This window comes from Canis aureus, chromosome 16 (assembly GCF_053574225.1).
Source record: "Canis aureus isolate CA01 chromosome 16, VMU_Caureus_v.1.0, whole genome shotgun sequence".
NCBI lineage: Eukaryota > Metazoa > Chordata > Mammalia > Carnivora > Canidae > Canis > Canis aureus.
The window spans coordinates 25,664,663-25,683,704 of NC_135626.1; the positions used below are offsets into that span (position 1 = coordinate 25,664,663).

Below are 19,042 nucleotides of genomic sequence, written 5' to 3' on the forward strand. Positions count from 1 at the left end.
CTTTAACCAATAATCAACAGATTAAAATTTGATAAGTAGTAGACCTTCAGTGCTTCTCTATACCAAATGGCTTGACAGCTGTGTAAAATCCCCAGAACGCAAGTAACCCAGCAGAGTTTGTGACAAACTGTGAACCAGCCTTTTTAGTGTTCCTGCATGGTCTTGTCAAACATCTGGAAGTCAGCGTGTTTGCAGTCACCTCACAACATGACTTTGCATTTACATCATTGTGCTAGCTGGTAAAAGTTGTTTTTACTTTTCTTTCTTTCTTTCCTTTTTTTTTTTTTTTTAAGGAAAAGAAATTCAGCAACTTTTGGTCTGTCACAAGGTCAAGTGATGATTAGTGATGCAGCCTCCCCTAAACATATGTTTAGCTCAGAAAACTTAAATCAGTTTCCCCCAAATTTGGTAACCATTAGAGTACTTCCTAAGTCACTTCCGGACTTCAAGCCTAAGGTGGGGGGGGGGGGGGGCGGGGACAGTACCAGAGTGAGTTCCCCGAAGTCCTCTACCAAAGGAACTTAATTTGGCAGCTGATCCAGCCAAGGAAACAATCACGCAATGGCAGCACTAGACAGGAAACAGTTTTGAAAGTGCTGTTTTGATAGAGGATCATGAGATCAGGCAGAGGGCTGTGAACTTTCTGTGTAGCCCAGGCCATGTAGCACAAGGCTAGCCACCTGAGGGTAGGGGATAAGAAAGGAAATGAAATGGGGAGGGCCATATAATTTATGGGCAGTTTTCTTTTCTTAAGAGAAATGCTCAAAATCATGAAATTCTTTGAAGTAGGGCAACAAAATTAATGATTTTGTTGTTGCTCTTGCTTTTGTTTTTGGCAAAACATTCCACCATCATTATTCACCTTTGCGTTTTTAACGTGATTGTTAGCGTAGACTTCAGGAGCTAACCTCATCAATTCTAACCACCTTTTTATAGCTCTCAGAAGAGCTGTCTTCCAAGGAAAATACTGTATTGAGCAAAGGTTGTACTTTTGGAAGACGGACGTTTTATAATGATAAGTTTTGACAACTCGCTCTGGTCGCCATGTGTCTCGCAGGCCTGCCGGTGGGTGGGTATTTGTCAGAAATGAGAATATGTCTGAGAGGGGCTGCTTTATAGCAGCCAGACTTGATTTTCAACTTCCAGGACTTTGAGCCTCCTTAAAGCACTCTGGAAACAGAGAGGAGGAGCTCCGCCCATCCGCTGCTCTCATATGTGATGTGGACCTGAGCATCCAGTTTAGGGGGAGGTGTAGAGCCTCCATTTTAAAGACACCTCTTGTCCTTCCGTGAACATCTTGGTGTTCTTCTGGGCCCACGTGGTAGAAAGTGCAAATGGATTTCTTTCTTTGGTGACCACTCTGCAAGGACCATAGAAGCCATTTTTGTGCATCCCAGAAGATCATTAAGTTATATCTTGCTTAATTGCAACATTTATTTTTTTTTTAATTGCAACATTTAAAAGAAAAACAAAATCCATATTGTGCTTAACAAATGCCACCAATACTTTTCTCTAGACCTATTGTGATTCTTGTATTGTTTGCAAAGCTGTGTTGTATTCCACAGCATCTTCACCCACACACTTTGCTTCTATGACTCAGACAGCTGGCAGGTCCCAGAGAGAGCATATGGATGATGCCCTAATAGCATCTGTCCAGTTGATCTAATCACATATTTGGTAGACAGCTGAAAAGCCCACATTCAACTTTACGGAGTTTATGTGACTAGTTCTAAATTTACCATAAGCACTTTTTTATCTAAAACTCTTCCAAATGCTTATTAATACTTAATAATAATTGCATAAGTATTTCTCTCAATTCTAGTTTCCAGAGCTCCTTTAAAACCAACAAATAGGGATCCCTGGGTGGCACAGTGGTTTAGCGCCTGCCTTTGGCCCAGGGCACGATCCTGGAGACCCAGGATCGAATCCCACGTCGGGCTCCCGGTGCATGGAGCCTGCTTCTCCCTCTGCCTATGTCTCTGCGCCTCTCTCTCTCTCTCTCTCTCTCTCTCTCTGTGACTATCATAAATAAATAAAAATTTTAAAAAAAATAAATAAAACCAACAAATAAAATATGCTTCCAATTGTGAGAAATTAATCTGTACAATTTACTTGCCATCATCAGTTCTCTAATATTCAAAAGAATGAGCAGTACAGCCTGAGGAAGCCCATTCATCAGAATAGCACAAAACTGATTCTCAATTACCTCCTGCCCGGAACACTGCAGCATGGTCTGACTTGGTCTCTCACATGCCACTTCCTGCGGTTTATCCTGCATAATGTTGATAGAATCTTTTCCCTCCAGTACTGCTTTAATGTCACTCTACTTTCAAGAACCTTTGGTGATATCCCATTTTACAACGTCAAGTCGAAATACTGTGAATGAATATTCAAACTTCTGGCCATGCTTCTTGTATATCCCTTCTGGAAGCACCTGCACTCAAGTCAAATTGACCTTTTCAGTTCAGTCTCAAAATGGTTCAGATCCTAGCTCCTGAAGCCAGTAGCAATAAATGTGTCTCCTGAGGTCTTATGAGAGTTTTTCTTCATAAAATCAGTGACAGACAAGGGTTCTGGTTGAAACTGGAAAAGCAGGAGGCTGTTTTACATGGTTAGATTCAGGAAGTGTTCATCGCTTTGATGGATGCTAATTCCTTAGTTGTGTTTTCATAATATTGGGGTGTTGGAAAGCTAGCACTGGGGGATAGATGTGACTCTGCCTCTGAGGGCCCTTCTGTGTAAGGGCAAGGTCTCTATCCATTGGGCCATGGTGGGATGATATTATTATGCCATCAACTTTCACTGACAACAAGCAGTAAAATGTCAACAGAATTGGAATAGTAGTCCTTGGCTCCTAGGTTGGTGTGTTGCCTTTATGGCCAGATAGCCTCATGTATTTGGCTAAGTGTCACCCATGATTTCTTTCTGGAGTCCATGCCATACACACTTTGTCATAGGCAGATAAAGAGTAGGTTTTAAATTTGTCAGTAGAAAAGTTAGCATCAATTTTGGAAACCATGGATTCAACTTTTGCTTGCTGATTTGCATGCCAGGCTATGGTCTCATTTTGTATTTAAGGGGTGGGTTGCATATTTCTACTTCTGTCCAGGAGGTCCAGAAGTATTTACCATCATCTGGATCTATCTTCCTATGATAAGTGCATTTTCTCTGTTTTACATAAATTCTATTAGCTCTTCAGCCCATTAATGCTCTCAGAAAAATTGTAATAATCTGATAATACCTTGAGTTTATGGGGAATTGCAGCAATATCTTCAGGAAAGATGTAAACCCCATTTTACAGATGAAGAAATTGAGACTCAACTATTAGGTTATTTTTGCCAAGGTAAACCAGAAGTGGTGGACCTAGGACTAGAGCCCACATTTCCTGACTTGCATTCTACTCTTCTCTCCACTTTGCTCTCTCACTCTGTGAGTGATGATATGTCAGTATTTGCCCATGCATGAGATTTATAGCTGTATAAGATATTTGGAATCCTATTTGATTCTAGAGGAAACTCTGCTACCAACCAGCTGTGCTGACTTTTTACAAGTCCGTTTAATCTTTCTCAGAGTATTTCTAAAATTCTTTCCAGTGAAAAACTACAAAGTGTTTATAATTTTATGATCCTAATTCCATTTAAACAAAGTTAACAGTCATATCATAGACATTTGAGAGTTCTCACCTGGAATTTTTTGTTTCATTTCTTAATGACATCCCTGAAACCAGAAGCGGGAAGAGTTTCTGACTTTGTTTGAATTTTTACAATTTATCTTCTGTCCCTCTGCCTTGGTCTTTCTCAGTTTTGAATTAGGTATTAAAATCATTAAGCCAGGGTACAAATTATAATTCATTAAGCAAACTCATCATCTATTTTACATTGTTAAAACAAAATTATATTCCACACTCTAACCATTAAGTGTGAACAGTTTATTTTTGAGATTTAAAAATAAAGCCTAAACATAGAAGTGCTGTTTTACCTTTACTAACTTATTATTTCTCCACAAAGGCCTTTCTTCCTTGATGCCCATGAGCCCCTAGATTTTCAAAGCGTAGTGGTCTGCACGTCTCTGTTTTTCTTTCCCTGGGAGTGCTGATTAGTGACTTGCGGTGTGGATTCTGATTTATCGCAGACCAGAGCTGCCCCTTAGGGGCTGAGCAGAAACACTCATGAAGGAGCCCTGATTAAAAAGAGTGGTAATGAAGACAAATGTTTCAGAGGGAGTTGAGAGAAAACCAGTCCTTGGCATTCCCCGTAGCTCCTCTGAGCTTTTGAAAAGGAGGTAGTGGTAGCCAAAGGAAATATTTCTCCTTTGTTGTTTATTTCTCATGGCACTGGAAACATTTTTCTTTTCCTCCTGGGTGTTCTAATTCTCACTTGTTAACTGCTTTTCATGCAGGGTTGCAATTAACCCCTGGCAGATGCCTCACCAGGTTTCCCTTATAGCCACTCCATCCCCAAAGAAGTTTTTAATGCTTTGACCTATAACCATTTTTAAATTCTTCAGACTTGACACTTTTGCCTAATTTCTCAGATCATTAAATCACACTTCTGTTTTTTCCCAATGATTTTTACTAAATTTGATGTTAGGTAGGTGCCTATAATCACCTTCCCTTCTTGTTTTTACAAGACAGAATGCCAGTAGAAGAAACAAATTCTCATTCACTTGGTAATTTTTATCAAAACTAAGCCAAAAGTTTCAAATCTAGTGTTATGTCCATAACTGAAGACACTGTTCCAGAATTACTTGAGTCTAGGTGGGAACTTTGCAGATAAGTGTCATTACTTGATCTGGGTCTTTGGGCATCACCAAATCAGTACTGTCCCACCATCTGTGGCTCTGAACTATAATCCACTGCCCTGGTCAAACGTAACCAAAATCCTGTTTTCTTTCAGAAGAATCTCTAATGTTGGAATTAATGCTAAGGCTCTAGATTGTGACAAGCTTACACAGTGAGCCTTTGAACTATATTGAATGGTCAGAACCATTGGTCATATTTGGAACACAGAGAGAGAAAGAAAGTACCTTGGAAGCTATGCAGTATTCCGGTGAGCAGAAGCAAACCACCATGCATGTGTCTGGTTAGTGGGCTGTATACTCTGTTCAGTGCTAAGTGTTCAAGGTGGGGAGAAAGAAGGGTAAGAAATAGAAGACAGTCTGCTTCCCGCCCCTGTCATTAAGAAGCTCCTTAGCAGATCTCCCTGTGTTAAGGCAAGAGAGAGTCTAGGTATCCTTAGAGAACCTTGTCAAATATCCTAGGCTAAAGGAAAATTTAAATCTAATCCTATCAGATGAACAAAGCTGATTAAAACAATCCTTAGTGTAAGAAGAGCCTTTAAAGTTACCCTTGTAAAAAAATAAAATAAAGTTACCCTTGTGGCCCTTCTGGCATTTTTACTTCTGTCCTAAGGCAAAACAAAAACAAGGAAACAAACAGCAATGGCAAAGAATTATGAGCTTAATATTTCTCAGCTATAAGGGAGTTTTAGAGGTTGTTCCATGCTGATGAGCATAGGAGATTAAAGATCAACATTCAAGATGAAAGAGCCCTCACTGAGAGAAGACTTGGGTAAAACCTTTCACACTTAGGTTGCTTCTTTTGAGGTTTGGTCTCTCTGAACTCTTCCCCAACTCTAAAGGCAAGGTCAAGGTCTGAGTCTAGGCTAAATGATGTCAAGTACAAGGGCTGTAGGAAAGGCCAAAAAGTGCCACAACTCATCTGGCAACAGATGAAGATTGAGGCTGCTGGACTAATGGCCAAAATCGAAGGATTACTTCAGGAGCATGCTCCAGAGTAGTAGAATTCCATGCAAATTAGAGCCATTTGACATTACTTCCCTGTTAACTGGGAAAGAAAGATCCTTTTAGTAATTTCCAAGACTGCACCAAATTCCCCCCAAGTACTGATGGACTCTTCCTGGTCTTAAATACTGGCATACTGTTCTTTATTTTTCCTGGCTTCAAACAGGCATATTAAGATTTATTTCATGGATATCTGAATCTTTCTTTGAGTATCTGGGAACACATCAGAGAAATCAGATAGAAAAGAGGGAAAAGGAAATAGGTTATTTCCTTAGCCTTTTGAAGCAAGTGAATTGGAAGGATGCTTTCTGTGACGTTCGTTGGCCCACAACTGCCCGGAATCTCCAAAACACCATCTTTGTTCCTTATTGTATAATCTTTAACCAAGTATTTCACAGACATATTTAGTGCATGATTTTCACATATGTATTCCCAGGATCCATGGAGCAGAGTTGGAAGAGATTGAAGCAGTAAGAACATTAGAAAGTAATTGGAAATTGAGAGATGTACCAAGGAAGGAATCACACAGAAAAGGGAGAAGAGGTAGAGTTTGCCTGATTTGGAAAATACATATTTTTTAAAAAAGACTTTATTTATTTATTCATGAGAGACACAGAGAGAGAGAGGCAGAGACACAGGCAGAGGGAGAAGCAGGCTCCATGCAGGGTGCCCGACGTGGGACTCGATCCCAGGACTCCAGGATCATGCCCTGGGCCAAAGGCAGGCACTCAACCACTGAGCCACCCAGGCATCCCAAAAATACATATTTTAAGTAGTTTGCTTCAGTGCAGGATGGTCAGCCAGTAGAGTTAGATAGGAGTCAAGTTCAGCATAGCAGCAGTTGACCTACTTCAAAAGATGAACGAAGGAAATATAATTACACAATAGGAAGATCAATAATAATAGTGATCATTTATTGATTTTTAAAAATATGTGTTAGGCACTGTGCTCCATATTTGTGAGCATTATCATATTTAATCTCCATTTTATAAATAAGGAAATTGAGGTTTTACCAGAATTAACTCAGCTGACGGGCTGGTTGAGCCAGGACTTCAGAGCCCTCACCTTTTATACCAAGTTACCCTGCCTCCCTGTGTGACTATGGTCAATTGATCCATTTAGAAAACATGAGAGTTGAACTGTACAATTTCTAGATTCTTTTGGTTCTACATTCTAGGAAAGTAGTATAAAATTGGGAGAACCCTGTCATGGTAAAACATTTGAGAGGAACTTTAGAGATTGTAATACCATGTCAAGTTAATGCCACCTAGCATGGATTCAGCATATACTGTATAACAGGCACTATGTCATTAAATTTATGACATTGAGTTAATCCTCAAAACAATCCTTTGACATAGGTTTATTGCCCCTAAGAAAAATCGTAAACATTCATAAAGAGTCAGCCATATCCAAGATATAAAAGATAATTGCCTAGATTTCAAATGGCTTTAGCTATCATGAAAAATTGAAATTGTGAAGCAACAAGTTTTTAAAGGAAATGCTTCTCCAGAATAGTACTCTGTATCTTTCTCTTACACAGTTTTTTTTAATAAAATATTTTTCAGTTAATTAATTAATCTATAAATTCTAGTATGGTTACTATACAATGTTGTATTAGTTTCAGGTCTACAATATGGGGATTCATCAATTCTATATTACTCCATGCTCATCACAGTAAGAGTACTCTGAATCCCCTTCATCTATTTCACCCATCCCCCACCCCCTACCTCCCCTCTGGCAACCACCAGTGCTCTATATTGAGGAATCTGTTTCTTGTTTTCTCTCTTTTTTTCTTTGTCTTGTTTCTTAAATTCCACATATGAGTGAAATCATATGGTATTTATCTTTCTCTGACTTACTTCACTTAGCTTTATACCATTTAGATCTATCCATGTTTTGAAAATGGCAAGCTTTCATTCTTTTTTATGACTGAGTAATATTTGTTGGTATCTATATTTATCACAGCTTCTTTATCCATTCGCCTATTGATGGATGCTTGAGTTGCTACTGTATCTTGGCTATTGTAAATAATGTTGCAGTGAACATAGGAGTGCATATATCTTTTCAAATTAATGTTTTTGGTTTGGGAGGGTAAATATCCAGTAGTGCAGTTACTGGACTATATGGTAATTCTTTTAGTAAAATATTAAAAAAATTTATTAAAAGTGATACATTTTCTTCACAATTTGAACTCATGTTATTATTAGACTTCTCTCTTCAGAATAGCTCCAAATTAAACGTATGAAGTTTCTGGTAGGTTGAAATTTCCAGAGTCTGACTTGGGATAACATCAGGACCCTCTGAGATAGTGAGAACACCTAAGCTCTGTGTCATGCACCCTGTTTTATGTTTTTCATAGTGACACTATCAGGTATTTGATATTATCTTCATTGTAACAAATGATTATAAATACAGAGTTGTTTCTTAATAGTTAGTACTTTTTGTCACTTAGCCCTAATTGTCTTAATTCAAGGACGTACTCTGTTAGTGCTGGGGAGCTAGTCTAAGGATGACTTTTCTGCAGTAATCAGATTACATCAGTGTCAAGTGCCCACTAATTATGAAGAAATTTATATCTGCATTAGGTAAATGTCATTTCACCACAGAAGCCTGAAATGAGCTATTTATTTCTTTAGTTAGCATACTATCTAGTTGTATTATAAACAAGCTATTGACAAAATTTAGCCCCAAGTCCATTTGTTCTTGAGCAGGAAATAGCTAGAGGATGGTCAAGTACTTCTAGAGATCTGAAGGGAAATGCCCTGCTTTGTTTTTATCTAATCAGCTAACTTGTCACCCTGAGGTCCTATGTATCCACTATGGCAGGATTTGGCAAACTACTCTACTACCTGTTTATGTACAGCCCATGGGTTGAAAATTGTTTTCACACTGCTAAATGGTAGAAAAAGTCAAAAGAAGAATGTTTTATTAAACCTGAAAATTATATGAAACTCAAATGTCAGTGGCTATAAATACTGTTTTAATGGAACATAGCCATATTCATTCATTTATGTATTGTCTAGGGCTGGTTTTTCACTGTGGTAGCAGAGTTGAGTAGTTGTAACAGAGACCATATGGTCAAAAGATACTTCCTGTCTGGCTTATTACAGAAATGTTTGCCAACCACTGATTATAAGATCAAATCCAAACTCTTTCCTAGCATGGTGTACAAAACCTTTATGATCTGGCTTCTGCATACCGTTCCTGTTTCATCTTCTGTACTTTTTTTCTCTGATAAGCAGCCTAAGGTCTAACCGTTCTGTACTAACCATTCTAAATTACTCCAACTTCTTAGACTCTGACCTGCTTTCTGCATATCTAAGTATTTCCTCATGCTAGTCCCTCTGTGTGACATCATTCCTTTCTATCCTGAGTACTTGTTGCACATTCCTATTGATCTTCCATTCTTTTGGTTTAAGCACCTCTTCTCTGCAATCCTAGCATTCTGTGCTTGTTTCCAATTGTGCTTCTTCACCAGACAGCAAGCTTTTATAAGACATATTGTCTCCTGTTCATCTTTGTAGCCCTAGTAGTGTTTCTCAACCTAAACACTATTGGCCTTTTGGACTGAATAATTCTTTTTTGTGGGGTTGTCCTGTGAAGTTGTAGGATGCTTAGCAGTATTGCCAGCCTCTACACGCTAAATACTAGTAGCCTCCCGCCCCATTGTGACAATCAAAAATGTCTCCAGACATTGCCAGAAAACTCCTGGGGGTCATAATTGTCCACATCTAAGAACCATAGCCCTAGAACTTTGCACAGTCACCAGCCCATAGTGACTACTGAGTAAATGTTGAATTATGTATTGTACACTTCAAATGGATGATTTGTATGGTGTGGTGTGTTAATTAACTCTCAATAAAGCTGTTTTTTAATAAAAAGATTTGATTTACTATTAGTTGTCATTAACATCGCTATTATGGTGGTTTTTATTTGTATACTAGAATAGTTGCCAGCACAACTGATAATGTCATATGCAGAACTCGCTGGTGCCAAATCTACGTTATCTTATTTAGTACTGACTTGGGGCCTGGGAAGTCGACCTGAGTTTTGCCTGTTACTTTTTTGGGAAATGCAGACACAAAAAGATTTAGTAACTTACTGAAAAGTCACATAACTAGTAAGTGTATATGAAGGAGTATAGGTCTCAGCTCTGGTCTGGTTTTAAAACCTGTGTTCATATCAGTTGACCATGCTGCTTCCACAAGCCAGATATTAGCCACAGAAGCCTAACTTCTTGGTGCAGGGGAAAGTGCACATACCTGCCAAAGACAATGCACATAGATAGTAGATACGAGCAGTTTCTAAATAATGGGAGCATTATTTTTCAAAATATGAAATGGCGAGTTTCTTTTCAGTAAAACCGCATACATGCTCTATGGTGGGTTTTTTTATTCTGTTGTAGTTGCGTTGGTTTTGTTTTCTTAGAGTATACCAAGGGGACACCAGTTTTTCTTCCATGTCTTTTAGATCTGGGGGGGGGGGGAGCTATTCTAAAGCATCATAAAGACCTAATATTCATCCAAAAAAGGAAATTAATAGGTGGCCCTATGGGTTCCATCTTTCACTTTGCCTTGGAGTAGTGGCTTGAAGTGAATATAATCTGGAGGACTGGTAATCTTTAGAAGGGTTCTATACAGTAGAACTTTCCACAGTGATAGATTTGTGCTTAGATCTATCTAAGCTCTCTAATGGGATATATACATGTATATATCTGTGCTCTCTAATGGGATATATACATGTAGCTGTTGAGCACTGGAAATGTGACTGATATAACTGAAGAGCTGCATTTTTAAGTTATTGTTAATCAATTGAAATTTTTTAAGCTTTTTTTTTTTTTTTAATTTTTATTTATTTATGATAGTGAGAGAGAGAGAGAGAGGCAGAGACACAGGCAGAGGGAGAAGCAGGCTCCATGCAGGGAGCCCGACGTGGGATTCGATCCCGGGTCTCCAGGATCGCGCCCTGGGCCAAAGGCAGGCGCCAAACCACTGCGCCACCCAGGGATCCCAATCAATTGAAATTTAAATGGCTGTGTCTAGTGGCTATCATATGGACAGCATAGCTCTGAAAAGTCTTAGCTTTGATAAAAGCACAAGCCTCAGCTTAACCCTACCAAATATCTTAGGGGTCAGAGACTCCAGATTCAGACCAAATAAATTACCAGTGTCAAATACATAGGAAGAGTGTAAGAGATGTATTTTCACAGTACAATTTAAAAGGTTACCGTTATACTTTGGGTATGTGACTCGTAGAGGACAGAATTACTCTGTAGAGGGTAAACTCACGTTGCAGTGCTAATTCAACATTTATGAACATCTTCTAGTAAGCAATTTTGTATTTCTTTCTGTTGATTTGATGGCTACAGTGATAAATTATCCATTAAGGAGCAATTTTGAGACATTGAGGAATAAAATGGATAACGCAATGTGTTTGTTTTAGGTGCTTAAGAATTATTGTTGCAGTGAGAGGCTTTTGCTTTACTGAAATTCTAGAATTTTTTACTAGAATATTTGTTTTCTGGCTCTTGATCCAAGTAACAGCTACATTTAGAAATTCGGGAGGAAACTAACAAAATTGTTCTTCTTTGTCTATATTGCTGAGTATTTTCAGAAGATGCGGTGTTTTAGAATATTCTTTTTGTGTCCATAATATTTTACTTATGGTGATGAGAATAAAATTGATGTTACATTGATATATTTTCATGAGCAATACATTCTTAAAAAGGAGAAAAATACAAATAAAATTAAAATTACAGCTTAATTAATTTAAGATGGACTTTGAAATAATTTTTGGCAAGTTATATTTAAACCCATTTCATGCCTTTGCCTGTGTTGGTTTATTAAATCTAGTGGATCTTAGAGAAAAGCAACTTGATTATAATGGTGACAGAGATGAGTTTATTATTCTTGCATTTTTAAGAGTTATTGTTAATTTTTTATTTATATTCATTTTATCCCAGCACTTGGCTTATGTGAATTGCTAGTTATTGAAGTTTTGAAATATAGATGCATTTTTCACTTGATCTTAGCCAAAAGGCAGAGAAGCAATAGGTGCATTCTTAAAGATTATTAATTATCCTCCTTAGAATTGCAGGTGATCTAATCTAAAAATTTGAAAGATGTAAAAATTAGCTTTAAGATATTTTTTCCCTTTCCCTTTTCCTGACTTGCTCCTTTTAAGGAAGTGTGATAAGGTTAAAGATGTCTGTGATCTGGCCAAAAGACTTTCACAAATACTGTTTCCATATTTGTGGTTTTGGTGTTTCCTCTTACACATGTGTCTTCCTTCTTCAGTTTCTTACTCTGTCAAGAGAGAATTGGCTGCTCTGTTTGGATTCTGTGCATATAACAGATGGGCTCAGTGGGGCTTTGTCTATAGCAGAAACCATAATGTCCAGGAGTTGGTGAGCTAATTAAGAAATTTCCTCAAAGGATGCCTTGTGCGGACTGCTTATCAGAAAAGATGTGAATGCTATTATTGATGGTTTCCTGATCTCAAATATGCAGCAGAATTCAGTGTGATTAAAAGTTGCCACGCCTCATATTCTAGGGGGTACAAAAAATGAAAAAAAAAAAGCATGCTTCCTGATTCCCAGGAACTCGGAATTTGGGTGATAAAGATAAAATTCTATTGACTATAGTAGAAGGCAGATCAAGCCCTCTTTGAGTGCATAGGAGGGAAAGACTAGTTCTAACTGTGTAAGTCAGAGAAAGTTTAGTGGAAAAAATGTCATTTGAGCTAGGAATTGAGGAATCAGTAAAATTTTGATAAGTGAAGATTGAGAAGGCAGCAGGGCATACACGGCACTGGATTAATGTGAAGACAAACTGGAAGCTGCTTTGAATATACAGGAGAGGATATGTGAGGGGAAGCTGTGGAAGCCCCAGCTGTCTAGGGAGATGAGGACCAGACTATGGAAGGAAAGTGCTGAAGAGTTGGGATAGGGGACAAGGAAAAAAAGGATTCTGAGATGGGTAAGTGATGAGTTTAGAAAGCTTTTTCTAGCAGCAGGATTGAATAGATGTGCAAAGGACTAAGGAAACCATTAAGTGGTTATCACAATCAAACATTTATCAGGTAATTGGTAATCATACCAACTGAGGCTTAATTTGTAAAACCCACATAAAAGTTGCCAATACTCACCCCCACCCCCCCACCCCCAAAGTAACACTCTGGCATTTAGAATGCAAAATAGAAAAAAAAGAACACTTTCATTGTAAAGTCCATGAAAAGCTAGTTTGTGATATATTTTTTTAAGATTTTATTTTTTTGAGGGGAGTGGGGAGGGGGACAGAGAGAGAGAGAGAGAGAGAGATTGTTCATGAGGAGGGTGGAGCAGACTCCTGGCTGAGCAGGGAGCCTGACTCAGGGCTCCATCCCAGGACCCTGGGATCATGACCTGAGCCCAAGGCACACACTTAACCAACTGAGCCATCCAGGCATCCCTAGTTTGTGATTTTTAATTAATAAATAGTCACAATTTTTGTGTTCTTTTCCTTATGAAATGATCGTATGACACTGGGCACATTACAGATGGTAATGTGGTAGTTTGATAGTGGGTGATTTAAGATACATTTTGTCCTAATCTGCAAGTGTCCTGACAAATGTCAAGTAAGCAAAAAGCATGCCTCCCTGTGCACTTTGTTCATTTGAGTGATTTTTTTCAAAAGGATAATACTGAAATGGTACAGGCGTGAAGCCAAGTGAGAGCCCCATGGTTGCCACTGCTACTTTTCCTTATCAGCACTGTCACTTCTCTTTGCTTTACTGTGGCTCACCTGTACAAATGGACTGGGCTGGTTCATTTAGGTAAGGTAGTGAGTATTCATCCTCCTTTACCCTGAGTCTTTATATCAGTATATAAGTTTGACAGTCTTTAACCAAAGCCCTTTATGTTTGTGTATGGGATATTTGATTTTTTAAGGATTGATATTTATGGGCAGGCTGAATCACCTATGTTTTTTATTATGAGCTTATTCTAATCCTATTAAATAATTATAATCTTTAATCCTATTAAACAATTATGCTGAGATACTCAAGTTCTTAAAAGAAGTTAGCTAAGAGTACATTTCTAAAAATGGAGTATTTTTACTCTCATTTCCTCCTTTCCTTCTTCTTTTTCACTGTATACATACCCCATCTCATTATTTTATGTATCACATGTAAGATTCTGTTGCTTAATTTTTAAAACTGAGTTCTCATTTATTAATAAGGTTCAAGGCTAATAATCACTCTGTACCATATTATTTTATTTACTCTTCTTAACAATTCTGTGGGGTAGTAATTATTCCAGTTTTAGTCATTAGAAGACAGACTCAGAGAGGTTAGGTAACTTGCCCCAGGACACAAGGTTAGTAACTGGCACAGCCAGATTTAAAACCAGATCTGAAGGACTAAAGCCACTGTCTTAACCATTATACTTCCTTAACCACTGTGCCTTCCTTGGTGCCAGATAATTTGACCCCATTTTGGATAATAGAAGAACACTGGTCCAAAGAGATGTTTCCATAGAGGAGTCATGGAATTTTAGGAATGGAAGGGTATATGGAGGTCATCAGCCCTCATGTAAAGCAAAAGTCCTGTCTATCTGAGAAGTGGTCTTTATTTAATTAGATTCATACAGTGCCCTGAGTAGTAATAGTACTGGTAACAGCATCCTGTGTGTGTGTGTGTGTGTGTGTGTGTGTGTGTGTGTGTGTTGTGGGGGGAGGTAGTCATCTTCAGAAAAAATTGATTTGTGTGTGGAGATGAAGGCCAAAAGATGGGCAGTCAGTGGAATCACGTACTTGGAGGATCTCTGCTTTTTCATGTACTGTGTCTGATTTGATGACATCTGTGATTTGCTTCAAAATAATACAGGAGGAAAGTGGATGTGGATGGGACAGGATTGGCCATGGTTAGATGGTTGTTGGCTTGTGCAATGGATGCTTGGGTTTTATTATAATTTTTGGTCTATTTTGGTGTATGTTCAAAATTCTCCATAATAAAATGTTTTAAAATTTTTATTTGAAAGCACTGTTTTCATGAGTTTGTAGTGGTTAGGTTATGTATATGTTTTCTTATCCAGAATTCTCTTGGATGTTTTAGTCAAAAGAAGCATTTTCCCCCTAGCATTTGTTCCCTCTTAGAATGTCCTTCATCTCTTTTTCTGATTATTTGTTAAAGAAAGAACTCAATGTTGCCAGTACTGATGGTGAAGTTAACTGTCAGCTGCCTACATGGCTGCTGCAGTATTGGGATAATTTATCTAATTTCTCTTACGAGTAACTTCTCTTTGACATTATTTTTGAACTCAAAGACTTGCTTGCATTGTTCTTGTTAGTAAAAAAATAGCTAGGATGTACTTAGTAATTGGAGTCAGCTGCACTTAAGACTGTTCCGCCAGACTGTTATTTTAGCCTTCACTAGTAGGGTTTTTAACACCAGTTTGACCTTACTTTGAAACATTCTCAAAATACCATACTTTAATATCGATTTATATACTTTCATATTAAAGCACGGCAGGGTCCCTGGGGAAAAAAATAATGAAACTCTTACTTCCCACAACTATAGGGATAAAGGTAGATTTTCTGATTTTGGTTTTTAAAGAAAAGTGGGGAAAGAGTTGGGTTAAGTTTTCCTTTGGTCAGGTATAATGATTGCAAACGGATTCTGAAGTATGCAAGTCCCAGAAAGATAAGATGCCTGCCAAATAGGGGGGCTGATTCCCATGGCCTGCATGCCTTCCTTCTGCTTCAGGATAAAGACTGGTTGAATTTGTTTCTGACTGGTAAATACCAAATGCCCCTAACATCATATCAAGTATATTTTAGGCAAGTAAAGCTCAAATTTTATAAAATTTTTCTAAAAATAAGTTCCAAGTTTTTGTTCATTCCAGAGCGGGTGCTGTTGGCTGATTCCTTTCTTCTCTTTGCTTTTTCGTCACTGTCCCTATTTTTTGGCCACTGGTAGGTAAGCTCCCATGTAGTAGAACATTAGAGGCAGAGTAAAGTAGGAGTGCAGTTGCTTTTCGTTTTTTTTGTTCTTTTTTTTTTTTTTTTTTAGTAGATTGAGGGGGTTCTAATATTCTCAGGACTTCATTTCTTTCTCTGAAGACACATCCATCAGCAACTCCATATAAGGCAACTGGACTCCCTCCCTTCTCTTCTGAGCCTTCTATGTGTATGTCTAGATACCATAATAGATCCAATGCCTGTGAAGACCTGGAACATTTCAGACAATAACTCAGACTTGTTTTCTTGTGCTATATTTAGGAATTGAGCAAGTGTTTTAGTTTTATAATGGAATATCTCTCTGTGTACTCTACATCATAGGCAAAACCCTCAGGAGGCATCCAATAGGCAGTCCTTTTTAAGTTAAAAATGTTAGCTACTCTGTTACTTTTCTGAAATGTTTGGTCCAGTATTTTTCATGAGAATAATAGGATCTGGGAAAGAATAGAATTTTATAGCTTTGATCCTCAATAGCTAAAAAACTGAGCTCTTTAACAACACAGCATTTCTTTACATGTTCTGTAAATGCTCTGTTCTTGAGCATTTAAGTTTGCCTTAATTAACCCTTTATTTTCTTGACTTCTCCACATCAACTCTTGGAATTGTTTTTGAGTTGCTGAGGAAGCTAAAGGTTAAAGGTAATTTCTTAGTAAGTTGATTTACATCAAAGAATTACTTCATGCAGATTAACTGAAATGATGATACCGGTAAGATTTCCAGACCAGGATCATTACAGGATTTTGAGTAGGCCCTCAGTGACAAATTGCTCTAAACCTGTTTGGCTCACCCACCATAAGGCTTAAAATGTAAAAATATAAAAGTGTTTAAATTTTTCTTTCTGTTTCCTTATCAGAAATATTCATTTAGACCATAACAACTGTTAGAACAAGATAACAACCCCAGGCCAGCTGTCAAATGTTTACCATTATCAAAACTCTCCCTGGAGGGAGATGCAACTTTGGCTCGCCTCACCGGCAGTAATTTAATTTTTCCTTCATTCTGACTCGGAAATGGCAGCATTTTTCAAAGCTTCCTCCCACTGATGGCTGAAATTTTCCTTGTGAAATGATTTCCACCAGTCTTGAATCTTTCTTGTTTCTGCCGTCTTCACCTTTGCTGATGGTTCTGCAACTCATCACCAGCTATGCAAACTGACAGTTCACATCCTGGGGCAGCAGCAGGGTTTGGCCTGCAGAAAGGAGCAGCCCGACCAAATTTACGCTCACAAGATCTCTTAATTCACAAAAGCATTTGCTCTAGTTCCTGTTCTCTGCTGCAGGGGCTCTGGAGAGAGAGTGGGGGATGGGGTAGGACCATGGGGAGAATGTTCTGAAGAGAAGAGAGGCTCTCTTCACACTCTACTGAGTACACAGACTTTGGAGATGAAAAACAGACAGGGAGAGGCATTTCCAACCATCTTGCTGATCTGTGCGGGAGTTCATTGAACTGTACAGCATAGCACCAGACCCTCGTGTCATTTAATGTTACTTTTTAAAATTGTTCTTAAATGTTCAGCACAAATATCCCTCCCCCTTTTACTTCAGTTGACAAAGAATATAAAAAACAAAACAAAAGAAATAAAAAAGCCAAATATTGCAATGAGAATGACCAGAAATCGCTTTCCTCTCTGGAGAGTTCTGTTTAATATGAAAGTCTTCTTAACAAGAGTGGACAGAGGAAGTTTTAGGTTTGATTTGAACTTCATGTACATGACATATTTCATTTTTCCTTTCTCTCACAAATTTCAGCCCTGGCCACTTGTTTGCAAAAACCATCAATCTTCCCTGGCTGCTCCTAAGATACTCCTGGAATTTGAGCTCGCCTTTTATCTTCCTCTTGCTAGAGACAAATTTTTGTCCTATTCTTTGCAGTGCCTTGCCTCTCTACAGAGGACTCATCCCTCTGTATCCAGTCTACCCCAGACATGCAGCTGGCACATTACTGTTCCATTGCGCAAGGTCACTTCGTGTACTTGTGTACCAGTTTGGGTCAGTCTGAAAATTGCTTTCCAACACAGATTCTTTAAAACAACTGACTTCTTAGGTATATTTCTACCCACTCCTCCCCAGATGTCTAAAACGACCTAATCAAATTGGTAGGTTGTTTTTATGGCTTTGAAAATAAAACTACAATTAAGGTAAAAAATGATGGAATCCTGGGGCACCTGGGTGGCTCAGTCGGTTGGGTGTCCAACTCCTGATTGCGGCTCAGGTCATGATCTCAGGGTCATGAGACCGAGCCCCACCTAGGGCTCTGCACTGGGCATGGAGCCTTCTTAGGATCCTTTCACTCTCTCTCCCTCTGCCCCAACTCTCCCACCCCCCAAAAAAAGAATCCTGAGTTAGAGAGGTGGATTTGAATTCTAGGCCTTGCTCTTCTACTGATTTTGTTCTTCAAGGTTTCTTTCCTTGTGACCCTCACAATCACAGCAACAGGTGGGATTATGGCAGATAACAAAATCAAGTCCCTAATCTGGTTCCCACTGATTCTGAATGTGTGATTATGCTGAATTGTAGCTGATTTTTGAACTACCTGTGAGTAAAGTTTGTCATGCAAATGGTATTTTAAATCATATTTCAGAGGAGAATATTCACTTACTGAAGAAAATGGAAGCATTTCAAACACTTCTATGTATGCAGTTAATTGTATACAACATTCCTACCTGCAGGTGTTTCTTCTATCAAAGTAGCTCTAACAGACTAATACTACTCAATATTCTTCTTAAGTATAACTAACTTGTTTCCTTGTTTGAGTCTGGACATTTCTCTAATTGTGTGAATTAGAGGTATTTTTATGTTCTCTACAATGTTGTGGGAATATAAACTTCAGGAGATTCCAACTTGGTTGGGAATGCACATACCAACACAAGGTAGGACTCTGCTACAGAATTCCAGAAGAAGCATTAGAAAAAAATAAGTGCTATAGGAATTTTAGACCAGTAGAGATATTTGGAAGGTTTTTAAAACAACACATATACATACATGTAAACACATGGGAGTTTTTTTTATTTTTTATGTCTAGAGCTTGATATATTGTTTGCTGCATAAAATGTTTACTTGTTATCTGTGAAACCTCCTACAATTTTGGTGTGATGGTTCTGCCTGTAATACCTTTTATTGAGTATTTATTATATACCAGACATTTGGTGTCAGACACTGTTCCAAACTCTGTTTTAACCAGAGGGTTTAAACATGGAGGTTTCAAAAACTCAGATTCTCCAATGGCCAAGTTTAAGTGGCAGGGGC

At 38.3% G+C, this 19,042-nt stretch overlaps 1 protein-coding gene across 9 annotated transcripts in view; it reads left to right on the plus strand.

The window, feature by feature from the left end:
* Window positions 1-19,042, plus strand: part of BCAS3 (BCAS3 microtubule associated cell migration factor) — a 591,271-nt gene that overhangs the window by 359,074 nt on the left and 213,155 nt on the right. The window contains exon 27 of one of the 9 annotated variants that reach the window (XR_013354262.1): window positions 21-260. The exons of the other annotated variants lie outside the window; for them this stretch is intronic. The gene's annotated coding sequence lies outside the window, so the exon portion shown is untranslated. Of the gene's footprint in view, window positions 1-20; window positions 261-19,042 lie in introns of those variants that run through there. 9 annotated transcript variants of the gene reach the window in all.